The sequence below is a fragment of the Melanotaenia boesemani genome, chromosome 1 (genome assembly GCF_017639745.1).
Source record: "Melanotaenia boesemani isolate fMelBoe1 chromosome 1, fMelBoe1.pri, whole genome shotgun sequence".
Lineage (NCBI taxonomy): Eukaryota > Metazoa > Chordata > Actinopteri > Atheriniformes > Melanotaeniidae > Melanotaenia > Melanotaenia boesemani.
Window position 1 is genome coordinate 14482146 of NC_055682.1, and position 20682 is coordinate 14502827.

Below are 20682 nucleotides of genomic sequence, written 5' to 3' on the forward strand. Positions count from 1 at the left end.
CTCTGCAAACAATGAATTCATTGTTTGTGCTTGATTTATGAGACGTCTATAAACTAACAGCGAACAGTTTGTTAATCCAGTATAATACCTGTTAAAAAATGAATACAACCAGTGCTGGTGTGACACGCAGAGAGCGACGCACCAGTTGGCTCTGGCTCTGTGACCCATCCTTGTCAGGGTGGGGCATATAAGAACAGTTGCCCACTCCATCTGCAAAAGAACTCCCCACCAACAGCACCCCGCTCTACCCCACCCCCTTGTTGTTTTCCAGTTGAATGAAATAATCTTCCCCCGTCTGGAAACCCAGTCTGGGTCATAGGGCCTGCGTTCAGCCTGTTGCTTATTGTGTGCTCAGAAGAGGAGGTAAAGCATACAATTAGGCACAGATGGCTGTCTTTGCCAGGCAATGTATTGATCCCATCCCGAGGAAGGGCTGTCCCATTTCTGGTTTTGTTTAGCAAATGCCTTTTAATTTAGCGCCACTGTGAGACCGATTTGTATTTGTTTGATCACGTATCATCTTGTGAGGGATCATCGTTTGGCCACATAGATAGCAAGACTGATAGAAGATAGTCATAAAACGTGCAAAAAAAAAAAAAGAAAAAAAAAAGCCACCTTTCTTTTGATTATACAAGTCTAAAAACTAATTAAACTTAAGCAGAATTAAGTTTTATATGGAGCATAAAGAAAACAGTACAGCTTCTTTCTACTTCTGACGGATGCATAAAAAGGTACACATTTTTAAAAAGCGAAATAAATAAAATTAATAAATAAATTAAACAAATAAATCATATTCTTGGTAATTAATAAATGTTAAAGTTATACTTTTTTTTTTAAGTTGGCATGCTTGTAAATGTTATTTTGTATTCTATTTGTTTTTGTTTACACAATAAAAGGAGACGTGATGCCACAAACTGGATAAATAAAGTTGCTGCATCCCTGTCAGTGCTGTGCAGCTAATGATAATATCGCATTTAAAGTAATAACGGTCAATTACTGTATCCTTCTTCTTCTCTTTTTCACTACGGCCGCTGCACAAATAATAAGTTTTCTTTGTGTGGCAGTAGTGAGCTGACGTCAGGTCGGTTCCTTGAAGTGGAGCTGAATAAACCTTGAGAAGAGTCTCCTTCAATCTGCTGTTAGTAACTAACACACACACTCACACACCGAGACTCAATTACTGCCCAATTCCCTTCTTTATCATTCGTCCCCGACCTCTTTCATAACCAAAACCGACCAAGGAAAAAAAGAGGCGACAAGAAGAGCGAGACGAAGTATTAGTTGAGCTAAAAGCCCACGTTGGAAATAAGTAAAGTGTCGAAACTAAAATAAGGTAAGTCTTTTATTTCACTGACGCTGTTTTCACCTCATCACAGAACAAGCGATGAGCTGCTTTCAGCTTGGCTTCGCTTCTAATTTCTTCGCTTTTTTCAGCTTGAGTAAACAGCTTTAAGGATAGTTTCTTGTTTTCTTGCCGCGATGTATTTCATTCAGTTGTGTCCCGTAGTGGTTAGCGGTACATTTAGTTAAAGTTTTCCTCTTTAATCCGTATACGAAGTGTTTTTTCTTCCTGAGTGGTGACCTGATAGTGGGAATCGTCTTTGTGTCTCTCTTTCATTTTTCTCTCTCGCACCGTTCACTCAGACGGTCCTGTTTGATAACTTGTTTTATCCTTGAGATATTAAACTTTTTAAAGGAATTTTACTGTTCCCTGTTTAGTTTGTTAGTTTTTTGTCGAGCTCGTGAATGTGCAGTTGTCGGTTTCGGGAGCGTATTTTTATGCTGGATGTTGTTGTAACCGTCAGCCTAGAGGGGGTAAACTGTGAGCGAGGCACTGGACTGCCGTTGGTCCTCGTTGTCCGTCCTTTAAAAGCCATCCAGTTTAATAGTCCCTCGACGCAAAATAAAACAATTTGCGACAAATACATAAATATCCCAATCGGTTTGGATTAAGTTGGACGTATAATATTCATTTCTCTTTCCGAAGCGGGTAAGAGTTTGAGCTTTTTTGTGGTCTTGTTGGCCAGCCTTGCCGGGGTGCTGCTATCGCGGTCGCTTCCTCAAACCGAGGCACGCAGGCAAGCTAGCAGCCGCTTGGCCGAGTTGTTGAAATTTATCCCTTTGTGTATATTACAATATCCTCCATTTTTCTGCCCCTTCCAAAACAACAAGCCTCTCGCCATCTTGGTTATTTTAAATTCGTCCCTCAAGCACCCCTACCTTTCCCCTCTCTCGCTCACACACACACACAAACACTTCGACTACTTTAGAAGGAAATGGATCCGCGTTTTTTTCTCAAGTTTTACCAAAGTTAGAGACGCGTTAGAAAAAATGAGACGAAGGACCGACTCTTGTGTGTGCTTATAGACAGAAATCTGAGATGGTTATAAGCTTGTGAGGCATCATTTTGAAGCCAGTTTAATCTCCAGCAGGGGATAGTTTGTTGTCGAAATGTTTGCTTTAAAAATAAAAAGGCAAATATGAAGTTAGGCAGTGTTATGTATTAGGATTGAGACTGTCAAGACGACGAATGAATATGGTTATATTAGGACGCATTCAGTTTTTTTTTCTTTTTACTTTTTTTTTTAACAATGTACGTGTGCTATTTAAAGCTTATATTGTTGCTCAGTGATATCACCAATGCCCTGTGTTTGCAAATAAACATGAATGAAGGAAGGAAAGAGGAAGGAAGGAGGAAGGAAGGAAGGAATGATGTTAGGCATGATTACCAAGAATCCTATTAAAGGATGAGCAGCCAAAATGAAATTTATCTGGATGATAACACTGAATAAACACAATTTTAATTATTAAGGCTGTTTAATATAACATGAATCACACTTCTTTTGGCAACCTTTCACTGGCAAATTGGACTATTTACGTAAATTTAAATCCATGTGTGACTGATAGATTTGCCAAAATGACCATTTTAACACATGCACGCTCACACATGCATCTTTTTTCATCATAGCACACGCTTTGGCTCATGCCTGTCTATGCTGTGATACTTGTTTGATGCAGTTCAGATAGGAGAGGACACTGTAGATTTAAAAACTGATCTTATTTGATTTCTGTTTTCCATCTTACAAAAGGTGTCATTTTGGCCCATGCATATACCCAGGATCCCTCAGTTAAAACTTGATCCCACTTTCTTCCCCATGCTCTGAAAGCAGTTAAAGAAGAGGCGGAGGAAAGAAAACACTCTGAACAAATGCTTTGAAATGGAAAATCTGATCATTTCACCTCCCACCTCTTTTGTTTGCCCGTTTATTGCTGCAAAGCTGGAGTGCAGAGGAGCAGATGTTTAGCCAAACATGAAGGCGCGGTGCCTCTGTCCTTATGGGGATGGCTCTCCCTCCTCTCACTGCTGATGCATCGACATGACAGCTGCTTGATTTCATGGAGCTGCTAAGAAGCCATTAGTGGTATCAGTGAATTGAAACGGAACAGTGTCTCCCACTTTTCTATTACTACTGCAACTGTCTATTGTAAGCATCATTTTCTGCAGATTTGTTTGAATATGTGTGCGTTTATGTATACACTCATGCACACGTGTGTATGTGTGCAAGCTATGCAGCTGAACATACAAACCAACCAGAATTACTAATATATTTGTGCAGTGTGTTTTCTCATAATTTGAGAAAGAGAGTTAGCAAGAGCCAAAGTGAAAAAAGGGGAACAAATCTGTCAGAGTTTGTTTGCCATGTTGGTTTGAAATGAAAGCACACTGTGCTACCTCAAGCACACTCAAATCAGAGATGTCTCTTCTTGCCAGCCAAAGAAAAAAAAAGTCAACTCTGCTGGAGTTTTATGCTCTCTCTGCTCCTCTTTCTTTCTTAAATTGGAACTGTTGTTTTTGAAGAGATAAAGGAGGACTTCCGCTTGACTTGAACATTCAGGAATTAAGGATAGACATAGTTAAGCCCCATTTGCATGTCTACCAAAGTCACAGCAAACGGTTGCTATTGACTAAGCTGATTAGGTGAAATTAGGTTCACGAGCTCTGTGTCTAGGGGTGCTGGATCTGACAGAACTTGGACAGCTTTTGAGAAGACAAGCCCATGTGCACACAGGGTTGGATTCTCTATAATCCTTTGATATTGAATATGAAGCTATCTTCTTTTTAAAAGAGAAGACCCAAAGTTTATGTTTTTTTTTTTTTTAAGAAGCAAAGTGAGATTTAGTAGGTGTGCGTGATACTGGAAAATGATGAAGTCATCAGTTTGAGGCAGCACATGCTGTATCATGTCGTGGGGGGGTTATCGCTAGAGATATGTGTACAGTAAGGGGCATATACATGATTCATCAGTTAGTTGCCAGTGTATATGCACTTTGATTTATTTTTGCTGCAGCAGCATCCTATATCTTATAGTCAATTTGATGCCCCTGTTACAGTTCTGAATTGGCAAAGGTAATGTACAGGTTTCCTTGTGTTTTTAAAACATTTGTGAACACTCAAGACCAATATAAATATATGTTTGTGTATGCATCAGCAACCAGTATATCTCTTATAATACAGCTCAAGAGATGCTATCACCTATTAATCAGAAAACTATGTGTAATTACTGTTGTCAATACTGACAAAAATGACAGAAGTAAAAAAATATGTTTAACTATTCCCATATAGGTCATTCCTAAAAGTTAACTTGTCACTGATTAAGTCTTCTTAATATATCCTGTATTTTCTGAGTGCCAGCAGGACACATTGCAGTGCTTGTTCTTATGGAACAACACCAGAATGCCAAATTGGTAATGAAAAAAAGGTGTGGGGGGTTACACGGCCACACACATGCTTGTATACTTTTTATGGTTCATGTAAGCACTTAAGAATTCATCTGTGAATATCTTCAAACCTAAATATTTCATGTCATTGATGTTTGTAAGCTATATTTAGTCAGTGATTAATAACAGCTTACAAACAATCTATTGATAATAATGGCCATCTGGTAGCTCTGTCAAATCTCCGCATGTTAGTGCTGACAGAGCTGCGAAATTTAGGGAGGAGGTAGATGTCTGCTCTGTGTTAACCCAATGATTCAAAAACTAATGTCGGACAGAGCCTTGGTCATATTTCTTTATGTCTCATCATCAGTCAGTCATTTACATATGAACATGCAAGCATGTACACGGAAACAATAAAAAAAAAAATTAAATGACATACCAAGAAACTGATGACTTTAACAGATGTGTTGGAGGTAGAGATTAATCTTTCAAGGGCTAATGGTCCTATGAGAAGTAGCACCATTTTAGCCAAAGCCTTAAAAGCTTCTGGGCATTAAATTGATAATGTGTCTTATTGTTACAGATTGAGCTGGCGCTGCTATGTGTCTGTCTCTGTCCTCTGTTTTGTGCTGTGATACCAGACCGTGCAGGCAACTCACTTATTGATATGTGTTTACAAGGCCTTTCCTGATGTTAATATCCTCTCAGCTGGAAAGTTGGTTGGCCCTCAGATGATCTACCTAACCTTATATTACCTTGCTATTTTGGTAACGCTGTCTGTTTGCTGAATGTCCTGATAATCATCAGAGTACACAAATAATTGTCTAAAGTGCATGCTTGGTGACAGCTGCTTTTAATGTCAGCCTTTACAAATATTGTGACTGTGTTTGACCAGTTTTTTTTTATCCATCTGTGTTGTGAGAAATAAAACTACAGTTTCAAACCCAATCTAATGAGATAGGGCACATATGTCTCCTGTTATAGAAACAAGTAAACAAACTCAACTGTTAATTAAGACAAAACAAATCAACATCCATTTGGGTTTTTTTTTTCTACATTTCTGTTTGGATTACATTTAGAGGATTAATTACCAAACAATAAGCAGTGGAAAGTGCAAGTGGGTCACCCTTTATTGACTTTCTGGAGACAGAAGACAGAGCAGCCAAATTTGGGAGGGAAAGGCGATAAGCTGCTTTTTTGCTGCTTGTCCCCTGGGCCTCTATTTATCATTCAATGTGAGAATTTCCTTGATGAAAGTCAAGGTTGTTTGTGCATCCTCTGTCTCGTTGGGATGCCTGTTTTTCCACAAGCAAGGTTAAAAGGTTGATTTTCCCCTCCAAAGAGATACCCTGTTTTGAAAGTCCACGCTAGTTTCTTTTAATGAAGTCTCAAAAGGTCCTGGTGATTTTTCCACTTCAGGGCCGGTTTTGTTTTGTACATTGGTGCAGAGGGTAAAGTACAGATGTACTTTATGTTTTGTGGAACAGTAGAACAGAAATTCATCATGTCTCTATTAAAGACTCAGGCGCTTAGGTTGGAGTTCTGTGTGAGCTGAAAGCATCCATTTAATGTGGCCTTCTTGAAACATAAGAGTGACACAAAACAAAACCTGGCAACATTTTGACAGAATTTCTTCATTGCTGGTATTTGGATTCATTAAAGCGAGCCATTCAGATTCTCTAAACATTAGCTGAACAAAGGGGATGAACTAAGCTGGACAACATATACAAGATGAAATGGATTTGATCTTCCTGAGAAAACCAAACACATTGTCTTCTGTCATTTTTTTCCTCTGTCCTTTTTCCATTTTGCCAGGGCACCCAACATTTTGTTTCAGCAGGAGCTTGATTGTGTCATTGTGGTTTGGAAAACTTGCTATATAGTTTGATGTTTACTATACTCTGTCGTTCTCTGTCTGTAGCGGGGGGGGTGCTCAAATAGGAAAAGAAATGAATGTAAAAGAAAAAGAAAGAAGGTTTTGGATGTTGGATTGGAAATGATATTGGTTTTTCTACTAGTGTGCTTCTTGGGTCAGTGAGGTTCTTGGTGATACTATAGAATAAGATGATGCAGGTAGGGGAGCTGCAAACCTTTGTGAGTGTTAATGCACACACAAACATCTTTACACACGCACACACACACTTGCTGTCAGAACACAATCCTTTATGCATGGGGACAGGACAGGCACACACAGATACACACAAATGCATGAGATTGCGCCTCGACAGCCCCCATTTATTGATCTTCTTCAGCATTTAAAATCTGGTCACTGCTGCCACAAAGGCTTTTTATTTTAGCTGCGCTGGCAAAGCCTGCTCTGAGCTAAGCCAGAATTTAAAATATTTAACTCCTACATAACTCCATGAGAAATGACAAGGGTAGAGGAAAATAAAAGCAGTTTTCAACTGTGCAATGGGTATATATGTATTTGTTTGGGGGGCATGTTTCATGTAAAAGATGCTGATGAGATTAGTTCTCAGTGAGCTGGGTGTGTAAAGCATTGTAGTTGAGTAAAAACCAGTATTTTCTTTGAATTGAAGTTTCTTTGAATTGAAGGTTGTCCTCTATTACTTTCCAGAAAACAAGTTGCAGATGAGAAATACGCACTGACTTTGAATTTAACTCCACTTACATTGACCAACATAGCCTTACCTTGTTAGTACTGCACAGGCTGAAATGCTGGCAGTCATTGGATTAGTCATTACTAGGCCTGGAACTGTGCTGTTTTTAGCATATTAAGGTTAAAAAAGGATACTTGTGAGGAGAGGCACAGTATTTAATCCACAGAAGCCCTATAGCACATACTTTTACTGTTATCTCTCTGCAGTGCTTTTCTCTGTTCTCAATACATGCAAAACAAGGTATTAAGAAAACATTTCCCCCTTTTCTTATGAAGAGATGGTGTAGAAGAAATTATCTGACTAGCTCTGCTCAAACTACATTTTGAAATAATTTGTCTTGAAAAGGTCAGGGCTTTTTTCACTGACTTCAAAATGCTTCAACAATTCAGTGAAGATGTATGTTGCATGAACACCAACACAAGGGTTTCCTCATCCAGTTGAACCTGCTGCTGCTGTTGTTTTTCACTTGTTCAGCAATAAAAAGCTTACCCCCCCCCCTTTAGTTTGTGGCATTGTCCCGCTTTCCCTCTGCCTGTCTGTCTCTCTCTGTCTGTCTCTGTTTCGCGCTTGTGCTCGCTCTTTCCAAACGATGACACTGAGAGACAGCTGTAACGTGAGACGCCTCTCGATCCTGGCAGGGGCTTCGAAAGCTGAGGCAGAAGGGAGGGAGAGGGCCTTTATCTGAGACTGGGGGCACTGACCTCCTTCATTCCCCATCTCTTTTTCTCTTCCTTTCTTTCCCTGCCTCTGTGCCTGCTAACATACTAGATCCTCCCCCACCAACAGAAGCCACGAAAAAAAAGTGTAACAAGAAAACGGTCTCCCCTTGCAAAAACTTGATAAATGTATTAGATATGCCTTTTTACATCAGTGCATCTCTCCATCGTTAGATAACATTGGATGGATGTAACTTAAGTTGCGTTGTCAAGGGTGACTTATGTTTGTGATCTGCATGAGGACATGTTTTGTGTGTGTGTGTGTGCATGTAAACGAAAATATCCACACACCCGCTGGACTCTAGGCTACGACTGCTAAATCCTCTGTGAGAGCTCCCGTGTGTAATCCAAACATTTAGGGCTAATTTAAGCATGCAGGCAGCAGCATCCTTTAAGAAACAAGAGCTCTGCCTCTCCAACCTCCCCTATGTATGTATGTGTGTGCATATTACACATGTGTTTGTGTGTGCACGTCTTGTTGTCGCTGGAGGGAAATGAAAGTACTCAATCACTCACCTGTCAGAGTGCTTCAAAATCTGTCCATAACACACTAACACACACATACATAAAGCATGCACGCGCACACATATGTGCATACACACTCACCCCTGAGGGTTTGACAGCACTGGCCCTTTATTGACTCCCTTGATCAAGGAGACAGCAGATCCATTTAATAGAAGCCCCCCCCCCTCCCACCACCACCAACCAAATACACACACACACGTGCACACACACAGGCACTGGAATCAAAGTGAATTCCCATCTGCTCTCCACACAGCTCTACTTTATCATTTTTCCCTTGTATAACTAGGGTGCTCACATCATTTAAAATTGTGGCTTTGTCGGGTGTTGGATTAAACTTTGTGAGCCAGTACTAAAACATTTCATAATGTTTTCCTTTGCACAGTAAGTCAATAGTTTGCTTGTCATAGTTTCTGTCCCAGTACCCTGAAACAGCTCAGATTTGCCTCTTCGCCACATCTTGTATTATTGCACAGTGTAATCATGCCATGATACAAGTCCAGCAGGGGTTATAGACATGTTCTGTTGGCCTGGCCCTTGCGCTTCCCAGTTGGCCCTGTTTTGTACTGAGTGTTTTGGAAGACCAGTTAGCCAAGAGGCTGCTGGGAGGAGATGTGACAGCTGTGTTGGTCACGGCTTCTCTGACCTTCACACGTCATCCTGATAGATCATCAAGGCTGTAACGATGCGCTGAACCTGTTGTGTAGTCCTGTGCTAACCTGATTATCTACACTTGTGATGATCTAGTTCTATATGGCACTGATATTGATATCGAAATGCCACCAAGGCCATGTTAAATACTTATCTGAGCTTTATCTAGGCAAGATGAGCATGAAATAAAGGTGCCTAATGCCACAGTGAGCTTGTTGCCAGTAAGAGAAAAGTTATCATTACACAAAAACATGCATACATACACAGACTGGAAGAGAAAAAGCACATATAAAATTACTCTACCTCTCACAAATGGATTGCACTAATGCTCTGAGCTTTTCACCAGTCTCAAAGCGCTTTACTTCACTGTGTGGTGTAACGTGTTCCCTTGAGATGGCACTAGCTCCATCAAGTCAAGGAAGAAACCATTTAGTAGAATGACAAACACACACATATATTCACACAGCACCGGGAGGTTGGGAGGATTTGAATTGCACTTAGACAAACGTTTCTCACACAATTTCTTTATTCCTCCGTGCGCTTCCTTCTTTTGCCCTGATCATACACTTACTCACACCCAAAAGTACTTGCACATAGATTCCATTTTGTCAGCTTTCAGCCCGAGATCATGTAACGATAAAAGATGCTGCCCTGCAGTTAAACACTGCCAGTAAATCACAGGGTAAAGAAAGCTGGGAGAAGCACTTATTTTTAAGCAGCACGAGAGACCACACTGGGGGTGGGGACGGATGGGATGGGGGGTTGAGACAGATAGAGTAAGAGAGAGAGAGAGAGAGAGAAGGGAAGAGAGAGCTTCTTTGTGCACTGTGTACTGGCATTGTGTGTGATGAAGAGATGAATCACTGCTATTTAGGGATTGGTTTCCTGCAACTGATTGTGTGACGACTCAGTGGCGGACAGACTGTCAAGACTTGCCTGTTTTGTTCTGGGGGCTGCAGGAAAATGTCTGCGGCCAAGTCTCACAAACTCCCTCCCACAGGCACTGGTGTGCCAGAGATCAGCAGAGTCAACAGAGACAAACACCTCACTAGTGTCGCTCCTCTAACAAAGCATCAAATATTAAAATGGAAAGGATTTTAGGTCAATCAGAGTACACTTGTTTTCCATGCTCTAATACCAACACAGCTGTTAAAGACTCACATGTAACATTACACAGTCTTTACCTCTTTCTTTCTTTTAAACTTGCGCAGATGTCTAAGAGATACTGTGTACATCCTAGAAGTAAAGTCAACATCTATTTGGCTGAAGCAGCAGTGGTGGTAGATTAGGGAACCCAAACAATTCAGAGACATCAGAACAGTTTGGTTGTACGCTGCCCATGTGTAAGCATGCCTGGTGTGTAAAAGCAGGTAATAATAAGTTCGCAGATGATACCTGCTTTTTGTTTATTTTCTGCCTTTCAAGTTAATTACATGGAAATTACAAAGTAATGATGGTTATTATTAAAATGACATTTAGACTGTCATTTGAAAAGTAATGAATTAATATAACCTCGTCATGTCACTCGCCATAAAATAGCTTTCACATGATTACATAGACTTTTTTTCTTAATAAATTAATGCTAAGGTGAACCCTTTTTGCTTATGTGCTTGTTCGTATTTCACGGTTTTTCTATCCCATTACTTGCCTTTTAAAGTTTTCTTATGCCATGAATATATCAATCAATAACTTAATTTTGTCAGTATGTCCTCATGATTACTTCATACTCTTTATAGCTAAGTAATAAATAAATATCTCAACTGTTTGGATTATTAGCGGTATAAAACATGCTGAATGATCACTAAGATCGTTTAAAAAGACAATGATTAAAGTAAATGTTAGTTGCAGCCCTAATGCAATTTATGGATTTATGAGGACTTCTGTTGAATGAAAGTACAGGAAAAAAAAGTGTGTTTTGTGATGTTTTATCCATCTGCTATTGATGTAAAACCAGTAAGATCCTCTAGTGAAATGAGGTTAATAGACTAACAGCCTGACTCTCAGTTAGGGAAATTATGGCAGACAGCATTGGCTTTCTTATCCAGTGTAATTCACCTGCCTCATGGCTGGCAAATCATTTTCTGTGCTGAAGTCCTATGAGCAGAGATCCTTTAATCATCCACTAATAGGCCTTTATGAAAAAGCTGAAAATGAATTCAGCCTACCTGGCTCTCTGTTATCATTGTCACTGAGATGAGTTATCAAAGTGTTTGTATGTGCCTGCAGCCTGTTCATGTGTGTTTTTCTGCCAGTGTAGATAATGTGGAGAGGCATTACGGTTCGATCAGTTTAGTTATTATCAACAGAGCAAGTCTAGGTGATTCCTATTTTTGGTGATGAATTGAGCTGTGATGACAGATGTGTGTTGGATTATGTGCCACTGACGTTGACATGGCTGGAGGGCATCTGAAAAGACAGAATCACTTAGACTCATGAACTGTAATACATCAATTTCTTTAACCAAGGCAGTTATTTTAACCAGTGACATTTAGAAAATGACTGAAACTCTACAGTAAAAAACATTTACCGTTTTTTATTTCAAAATTATTGTAATATGTGACTACATCATTGCTATTGCAGCATTCACCAGGCTCGATTTTGTTGCTGTTGACCAGACAGACGTGTTTACTGACAACAGAACCTTGTTAGTTAGCTACCCACACATGCTATAACACAGAGTTAGTGTGTCTGTAAATGTCTGCTTTCCTGTTTCTGTGTGCATTCGTATGAAGAGATTAGGGAGATTCTACCTAATCATTTCAACTCAAATTATAACTGTCTGCCTTAAGTGAAAACCGTTTATCAGACATTTGTTATGTACAAGACAATGTTATAACAGCATTAATAAAAGTTGGAATATCTGTGCGTTTGCTTGCTGTGTATAGAAAGCAGGGTGGTGTCTATTATGGTGAGCTGCTTAGATTAATCTCAGGCTGTAAGTGCACAGGAGGGCCTTGGAGACAATGCATGAGAGATGGGCGTGAGAACGCTGGTAAGGCTTGGTTCTCTACAAGAACTGTCTTGTGTTTAGGGAAAATATCCTCACACTCAAAGCTCCAATGTCTAGATCCATTTCTAACAAACAGGTTTTGCAAGAAAAGGCTCAGGGAGCAAGAGACTTTTTGTGGGTGTGAATATGTTTCTGTGTCAGCGTGTATGTAGCCACAGCTGTGTTTCAGACATCACTGTATTTTTGGTTTGATATGTCTGAAAACCGCAAAAAAAAAAAAAGAATAAAATAAAAAACAATAGTGGAAGTGGAAGTCAGATTCAGGTAGTCTTAGAGACTTTATTTCCCCCCATTTCAGACCTGCTTTATTACACTATTACAAATATCCTTGCTGTTTTACTGTCATATAGAAATAAATGTACGGAAGACTCAATATTTCTGTGGTTGAAAGTTGTATATTTAACCTAAACCAGAGTGATCATTTGTTTGTGCTTATTTTCCTCCAGGTGTTACAGCAGTTATGTCAAAGAGCTGAAGACATCTCTAACAGTGAGTATAAGCTCTCCTCTTTTTCGCTCTTTGCTCCTTGCTGTATGTACATCTGTGTGTTACAAAATAGATGATGCGTGACTTTTTGAAATACATATTGTCACACACTTCTGCTTTTACAGTTTTTTTTATGGCACGCCAGAACAAACTTGCAGACTCCTCCAGTTTCAGGCCTAATTTGATTTTCATTCATTCAGTGAAAGAGGATGTTTTTTCTCTTCCCCAATTAAATTTAACAAGAGCCCCTTGAAAAGCAGTTGTTATGATTACATTACAAATTCGGGGTTCATTCAGTGAATCAAGCAATTAATTAGATTTCTTCCATTCTAATCAGAATATTTGTATGAAACGCACACGCCTAATAAACATCCTTTTTGAGTTTGCTATCTGTTCAGACCCAACATTGAATGGAAATGGCTGTTAACTGTGCCTGACAGTACTTTGAGGTTAGGATTCTTGGATTTGGTTTAGTTGCTGTTGTGTATTAGTATGTGCAGCTTTAATTTCCTGCTTTTTCCAAACCTTTGTTTTCCTCTTTTTTTTTCTTTACTGTTTGTGAGAGCAATCTGTACTCAGGGGTGCGGCTGCGTCCTCAAGGCTTCACTTCACACACAGCAAGGTGGCAGTTTATTGTTTTCACACACACACACACAATGACTTGCACTTTCTCTCTTGCTTTACTTGAAGGCCCTGCACCTGTGAGTGTGTCATCAGATCAAATGGGATCTTTTATAAGACGGTTTTCAGTGAGTGCAGAGCTCAGGGAAATACTTGTTTCGGCTGTGACTGTCTTTTTCAGCCTTGTGTGTTGCCAAACCAGATTCTATCTGGTCAAAACGTCACTGCTTCATCTCTTGCTGTGAATGATACATTATATCCCTGCAGGTTGGTGCAGGCTGCTTGTATCATTTGTGATAAGTATTGATGAGTCCTCTCTTGGGGAATCAATTTCGAAGGAGTGGGTGTAGCCTTGTAGCTCAACCCCCACAGCTGGCTGTTCCTAACTGCTGCCTTGGCTGCCTTACGCTTCCTTCAGCCCTGTTGAGAACAAACACAGCAGAGCACAGGGAAAGATGGAGCTCATCCAAACAGCTATGTTGTAATTAGCTAAAATTTGTTGCTTGGAAGACAAAAGAATGAAAAAATGAAATAGCTGCTCAATTCAAACACCCAAAGGAATATGTAAAAGTTGAGAGTGAGAGAAAGTGAAACAAGATTTGTCTAATGGCACTAAGATATAAGAGATTCTTGTGGGGATTTGTGTGTTATGAACCCATTGAACCTTTTTTTTTGTGTGTGCGTGTGTGTGTGTTTGTAACCCAAATGCACGAGCCAGCAGTCTACAGAAACTGTTGTTGAATATGTTAGGATAAGAATGATGCTTTCTTTGCTAAGAGAATATATCTATTACAGAGCATGTCTTATATCATTCAGCTATATTACCAAGGCATTACACAAGTGAACTACACAATGCCCACATGAAGCAGTCCTCCACAACTGGGATGTTTTCCTGGCTCCAGAAAGGTTGTGTTCATGCATGTACTGTGTTGGTGTGTCTGTGTGTGCACATTAAAGGAAAAGGGCTGTAATACATCTGTACTTAAGCTAAAGGTGCTGCGTGAAGGCGCAGCAATGCTTACGCAGCCCCATCTGCTTGATCCAAACAGGAAATGCAATGCTTTTCAATGACAAAATACTGAGGGGCTGGACGGTGTGCAGAAAAGGGAGGAGTGTGTGTATATGTCTAACTGAGTGAGGGTGTGAGTGTGAAATAGAGAGGAATAAAGGGAGAGGGAGGAAGGAGAGAGAAAAACATCTCGAAGGTCAGGAGCAGCGGGCGGCCGTAGGGGAGAGACACGTGAGACAGAGATAGTCTTGCGTCAGCCCCACAGCAGTCCGTTCCTTATGTATGTGTGTGTATGTGGGTGTGTATGTGTGTCCTGTGGGGCCAGCATTTCCATCTGCATCCTACCGTGTGTTATAACAGAGCAGCATGCCTATGTTTCTACCCTGAGTATAGATAGATAGATAGATAGATAGATAGATAGATAGATAGATAGATAGATAGATAGATAGATAGATAGATAGATAGATAGATAGATGCACAAATAGCTGCTTGGAATTACTTGCAAGCAGTCAATCATTGAGCTATAGATAATTTTTTACACAGTTCTTGTGACAGTGGAAGGGGAAATTACACCTTCTAGCCTGAGGGGAAGAATTTGTGTCTCACTGCCTGTCACAAAACCTGAACAGTGTTTCATCAATCCTAGCAGCTACTATCATTTTTCAGCTCTTATTCACGAACCCTCTTTGTTTCTCACAGTGTCTTTTTCCCAGTGCCCTTTAAACTGGTGCTCTGTGAGATTGGGGAAGTGTTAGAGATAACGCCTAAACATTTAGTACTTTGTACTTGCCTCGGAGCTAAGATTGTTAAAAAGCTACTGCGAGATGTCCTCGGGATAGGGAGCAGCATAGATTCAGCAGAAGCGCTCCAGCATTAATTTGGGCTTAGCCATCCATGTCTTTTTGTCGTTTTCACTCTTGCTCATACTCACTTCACTTCCACACACACACACACACACACACACGAAAACATTGACCGTACCCCTTCTGCCTTCCCTGGCCCTCACTGTCTCAACAGGGTTCGGTTCTGTAGCCAGACTTTTGATTCTCCCCCACTGCCAAACAGCCTCTGCTGTCCTTGTCCCCATGAAGGGCTGCAGCGTGGGGCGAGGCTGCTCTTTTACAGACCCTTGTGCCATGAATCACTGCTTGCACCCAGGGAGCCTCAGTCCACTCAGGGGCTGCCTGCCCAGACCATAATGCACATGGTCATGAGGGGGCCATTTTGAATAGAGGCCAGACAAAACAGGAGCTAAAGAACCCAAGCTGTGAGCTTTCCCATAGAGGGCAACAACAGGAGTGATGTGTGTGTATGTGGGTCTTTTGATGTGTTTATTGTAGCAGAGGCAAGATGTTGGACATACAATGCTGAATTTTGAGTGTTGTAATGCAGCATAATTGTATACCAGTAATTTATGAAACATTAGAAGTAGACCTTTAAACCCTGTGCATCGCAAACCTTTTAGCCGCATACAGAGGCGATTGCAATTTGAGCTCCTTGGACTCGGCCCTAATGTCTGTTTCACTGTTAGGTTTTGAAAACAAGATGATCCAGCCTTTGCCAACACGTCCACTTACCAAGCTACTGATCACATCAGGCTCACCCTGAGGAAAGTAATTCTTATTTCTTAGCTACTTATCAAATTTGAAATTGTGCCGATGTCTTGCGGAATGTAATTTTAAAACATGTGCCTGTACATCAGCATGTTACTGTTGTTGTGTACGGTTTTGTATCTTTCACATGGTTAAATGGGTTTAAAGGTTAAAACATGTTTGTGTGCTGTTGGATTTGAGTTTTGTCATTCTCATCTTTGCTGCTGTTGCAGTTGTGTTTTCTGTATTTTAAGATTTGAAACCTTACAACTTGTTAATTCAGTATTATGACTATATATAATTGATTATCATTCGTAGAACTACTATTACCAAACCTTTGCGTGCATCTGTATTGCTCTTTTAAGAGATTATTATAAAGACCACATACAACTTTTTTCTCTTACACACTCAACGCCAGCTGTTGTCCTACGGAAACCTCTGTGTTTTTGGGTCTATTTTCTTCATTTATGGCTAAACTAACTCTCTTCAACTGTCTTTATTCCTCAGTCTCTGTTTCAGTCATGGCTCTTGTCTCATGACATCCTCTACAACTCCCTGCCCCCTTACATGGCCACCCTTTTCCAAGATTTGCTTTACTCCTCTGTTACTTCAAACACCTACACACCAAACACATGGTCCACTGCTATGGATGTGGTTTCTGCCTATAAAGCATGCTTGTGGTTGGAAGTAGTTTGTCCCGATTGGGTCTGTGCATCCCAGGGCCTGTCAACCAGGCCAGGTTGTAACCTGGGTACAGCTGCAGTCCAGAGTAGCCATTAGCAGTGCCAGGAGGCCCCCAGCTCCCAGTAAGAGCTCATTACGGTTTCTGTTCAGTCACACTCCTCCTATGAAACACAGCAGTGTGTCTGGTGAAACTAGCCAGGACACTGAGCCTCAGGGAAACCATTACGATTTGATTCAAAGAGAGGGGAAGAGACAGAGAGAGAGGTTTCATCGAAAGAGGAGAACGAATACTAAGAATGATATTAATCATTAAACACATCCAGCTTTCCCTGTATTTTACTGTGAGAGTGTGAGTATCTGTGTTTATTGGATCTGATTTGCTCTTTGTTCAGTGTGTGTGTATGTGTGTGTGTGTTCTCTGAGGCCCAGTTCAGCTGTCTGGTCTGGTGTGCAGATGGCTGAGTTGGGGCCTGTGAATGAAATACCCTTTTTCTTTTTCTTGTCTTTATCTTTCCTCTTTCTTTTTTCCTTTCTTTCCTTCCCCTCCTTTGCTCTGCTTTCCTTGTTTCGCCTCTCATTTCCTCTCCACTCTCCCTTTTTCTGCTAAGTTTCATTTACCAGTTACATCCCTGGCTGCCTCTTCTCTTTCATCACTGCATCTGCTGAGGGCCATCTTGGGCAAAGGAGAGTTTTCCACCACTCTATTTTCTCTCTCCCTCCTCCTTTATGCGCCTCTCAGGGCTCAGTGCAGCAGCTATACGCGGTGGCTTTGGAATGAAATGTCTCTTAACCGAGCCATGTGCCCCGGAGCTACGGTAATTGCAGGTGAAATTCAGCTTCCTCTTTAAAATGCCATCTCTCATTTCCAGTTACCGGCCCCCTCCATATCGCTCCCTCTCTTTCTCTGCCTCCCCCCCCCCCCCCCCTCAACTCCTACTCCTCTCTCCCTCTGGCTGTCGTTCTGAGGCGTGTGAATCCCTCAGCCCCTGTCGCGTCTCTCTGCCCCAACAGACACTCCCACAATGCACAGCGCTGATGGTTGCACAGTGATATCAGCCATGCAGAGGGAAGGGAGGGCCGCTACCTAGACACACTCGGTATGTGTGTATATGTGTGAGAAAGAGCAAAGACACTATGTGTGACAGAAACTGAAAGTGTGTTTGTTTGTGAGTGGGAGAGAATGAGGATATACATTTGTGTGTATACAGGAGGAGCAGTAATGTGTGCTGTTGTGCATTTAGGTGTGTGTGTAGCGTCAGCAAGGCGTGAGCTGTGTAGAGGTGACATCAAGGTGAACGCGGCGTGCAGAACGCTCTGCCGACTCGGGAGGCAGCAAATGGCTCTGTGGCAGATGGAGTCTTTGTCAGGGAAGAAAAATGGCAGCTCAAGAGTGTCAGAGATAGCCCCCCCCACCACACACACACACCCTCTTGCTGTGTTTGTGTGTGTGTGTGTATACATATATATATATATATATATATATATAGTATATGCTCTACTTTCTCATTTTTTCCTTTTATCCACAGTTGTTTGCACACAAACATTAATAGATACAATACATGCTTATACACACATACATAATACACGGGGGCAAATGTACAAACACATATTGACACCCCCCGAAACCCCCCTCCTTAGTGAGCTGGGCTGGCAGGCGGTGACCTTCCCCTGCTCAGAGGGTTCCCTGGCTGTTTGATCAATTATCCCTCTCCCATTGTTTACCAGGAAGCTGGAGTAGAGAGGAGAGAAGAGAAGGCTCAAAATGGCCACTGTCAGGTGGAGGGATCCATTTCCCTGCCAGAGTGGGGGTGGGGGTTAGAGAAAAGCGAGGGAGAGACAGAAAGACCAAAGCTTTAAAGTGTGCTTAGAAAGAAGGGAGGAGCATGATTCCTTGGGAGTTGTGATGATGTGACATTATACTGAAGGTACGCTCTGGCAGTAGTTAACATTTGTAATGGTGACATCATCTGTTTAAAAGGCGGCTGTTAGATCTTAAAAGTTTGAACAATCACACATCAGTTATCCACATAAAAATAAAAGCATGTTTTATTTTCTTATTGCACAAATCAGTGCTTGAGTGCTTCTGAAATATAATGTCATGTCCACGCAGTGCTGCATACACGCATGCATGCATGCATAATGCCACATTTCTGCAGGTACACTTCCTATTTTTAGAGTGAAGAAGTGAGAGGGGGGGGGGGGGGTACATACTCTAAAGGTCAGGTGGCAGAGAGAAAAAAGCGAGTGGGAACAAATGATGCACTAAGCGAATGACACTCTGAGGTCCTGCTTTAATATGTATGTATCGCAGGTTGATGGCTGATTTCATTAGCGTTTCTCATTGTTATGCATAGATTGTCCTCCTGCAGCAAAATGAATATTGTATTCACACGCGTGCACACACACTCTTATACACACACTCACACACACACACACACACACACACACACAACAACTGCAATTTTCAGGGAATACTGTATGTTTGATTCTTGTGGAAGACTTGAAGAAAAGGTTGATGTTTCCACAGGCTGTTATCTGCTTTGGCTATAATTAAAACAATTTACAGAGCTGTCATTTTAACTGAGGTTTTGGCACTGCTGTGGACAATTGCTGTCAGGTAGTTGTGATTATTTAAAGTCCTTGTTGATAGTGGAGAGAATAATTTTCGAAGTCTTTGTTTAAATGACTTAAGCAGAAGAAGTCATTTTGCATGTAAAGGTTAAGATTGCATCACTTTAGTTTACTTAAATCTTTGTGAATAATATGTTGGGTGCTCTCAAGGACTCATCTTTGCACATAGACATAGGCTGACTGTATGAAAATGCCTGACTGCCCCTTTGTAATCCTCCAAGATGACTATGTTTCAGCTGGAATTCCAGTCCTTAGTGAGGCATGAGCAAATGTTCTGTACAAGATATTAATAGCCATTGTGGGCGGAAAAGGAAAAAAGCGTCTGCATTTTTCCATATGTTTTGTAAGGAAACAGTCCAGATGGATTATCTCTTGGTCTGGAGCTTTCTGTTGCCTCAACTAGCACAAATCCAAGTTGTTTTACTTGCCAGAAACACACACACACACACACACACACACACACACACACACACACACACACACACACCCATGTGCTCTCTCTACTGCTGTCTGAAGTACAACAAGCTATTACTGATTAACATGTCTAAAGTCAGCCAGTTAAAAAAACACCAATCTAATTTTTTCCATCTTTCTCTTATGTGAAACACGGATGATGTGATGCACTTTCTTCCTAACATACCTCACGATCCTTGCACTCACCGAGATATGTTTGTCGCCTTCCTATTTGTTGCCTGAGAAACCATGTTGGCTTGTCTTCTCACATTTCACACTTGGCTTCATCTCCTTAACCCCTAATGCTCGGCCTGGATCGGCTGCTTGACCTCTTGAGTCATGGATGTTAGAGTCCTTGCCATCACAAGGTCCAGAGTTTGGCTTTATTTTGTCCAGTGATTATAAACATGGACATGAGCTAACTTTTATGGATTGATGATTAAAAAAAAAAAATCCATTGCTGGCACTTTATTCTGTTCTTGTTACAGATTTTGTCAGTGCAACGTGATTTTATAGTATCTGTCAACCACACGCTCTTGTAGTATTTTAAGATCAAGTATTTAGATATAAACATTCTCTCTAGATCTTGTACCTTTTAATGTAGAAGGAAACTGCAAATCACCCAGAGTCACCTGAGTGCACATGCCCGCACATCCACACACACATCCACACACATACACACACACACCCCCACACACACAAACACAGAAGCATTATGTGGTGTGACAAGATGTCACATATTTAGAGTTTTACAGCTGGCTGGAATTCCAGGACAGCAAGAAAGAGATAATGTCAGTGCACTACTGGTTAACTCACTTTTTTTTTATCCTGTTTCTGGTTCAGAAAGTGTGAAGGGTATCTGTGACACACACAATACCTTTAGACTCACCACAGTCTGCTTTGCCTCTTCCTCCAGCCCACTAGATCATGGTAACGTAAAAAAAAGTGGCATACGGTGCTCATAGGC

The 20682-nt window shown here is 41.1% G+C and overlaps 1 protein-coding gene across 2 annotated transcripts in view; it reads left to right on the forward strand.

Annotated features, from left to right (window-relative positions):
* Positions 1-1129: 1129 nt before the first annotated feature.
* The window catches only part of baz2ba (bromodomain adjacent to zinc finger domain, 2Ba), a 68312-nt gene continuing 48759 nt past the window's right edge, over positions 1130-20682 (forward strand). The window contains exons 1-2 of one of the 2 annotated variants that reach the window (XM_041999115.1): positions 1130-1333; positions 12686-12728. The gene's annotated coding sequence lies outside the window, so the exon portion shown is untranslated. Of the gene's footprint in view, positions 1334-12685; positions 12729-17706; positions 17729-20682 lie in introns of those variants that run through there. The other variant, XM_041999206.1, reaches the window with a different exon arrangement.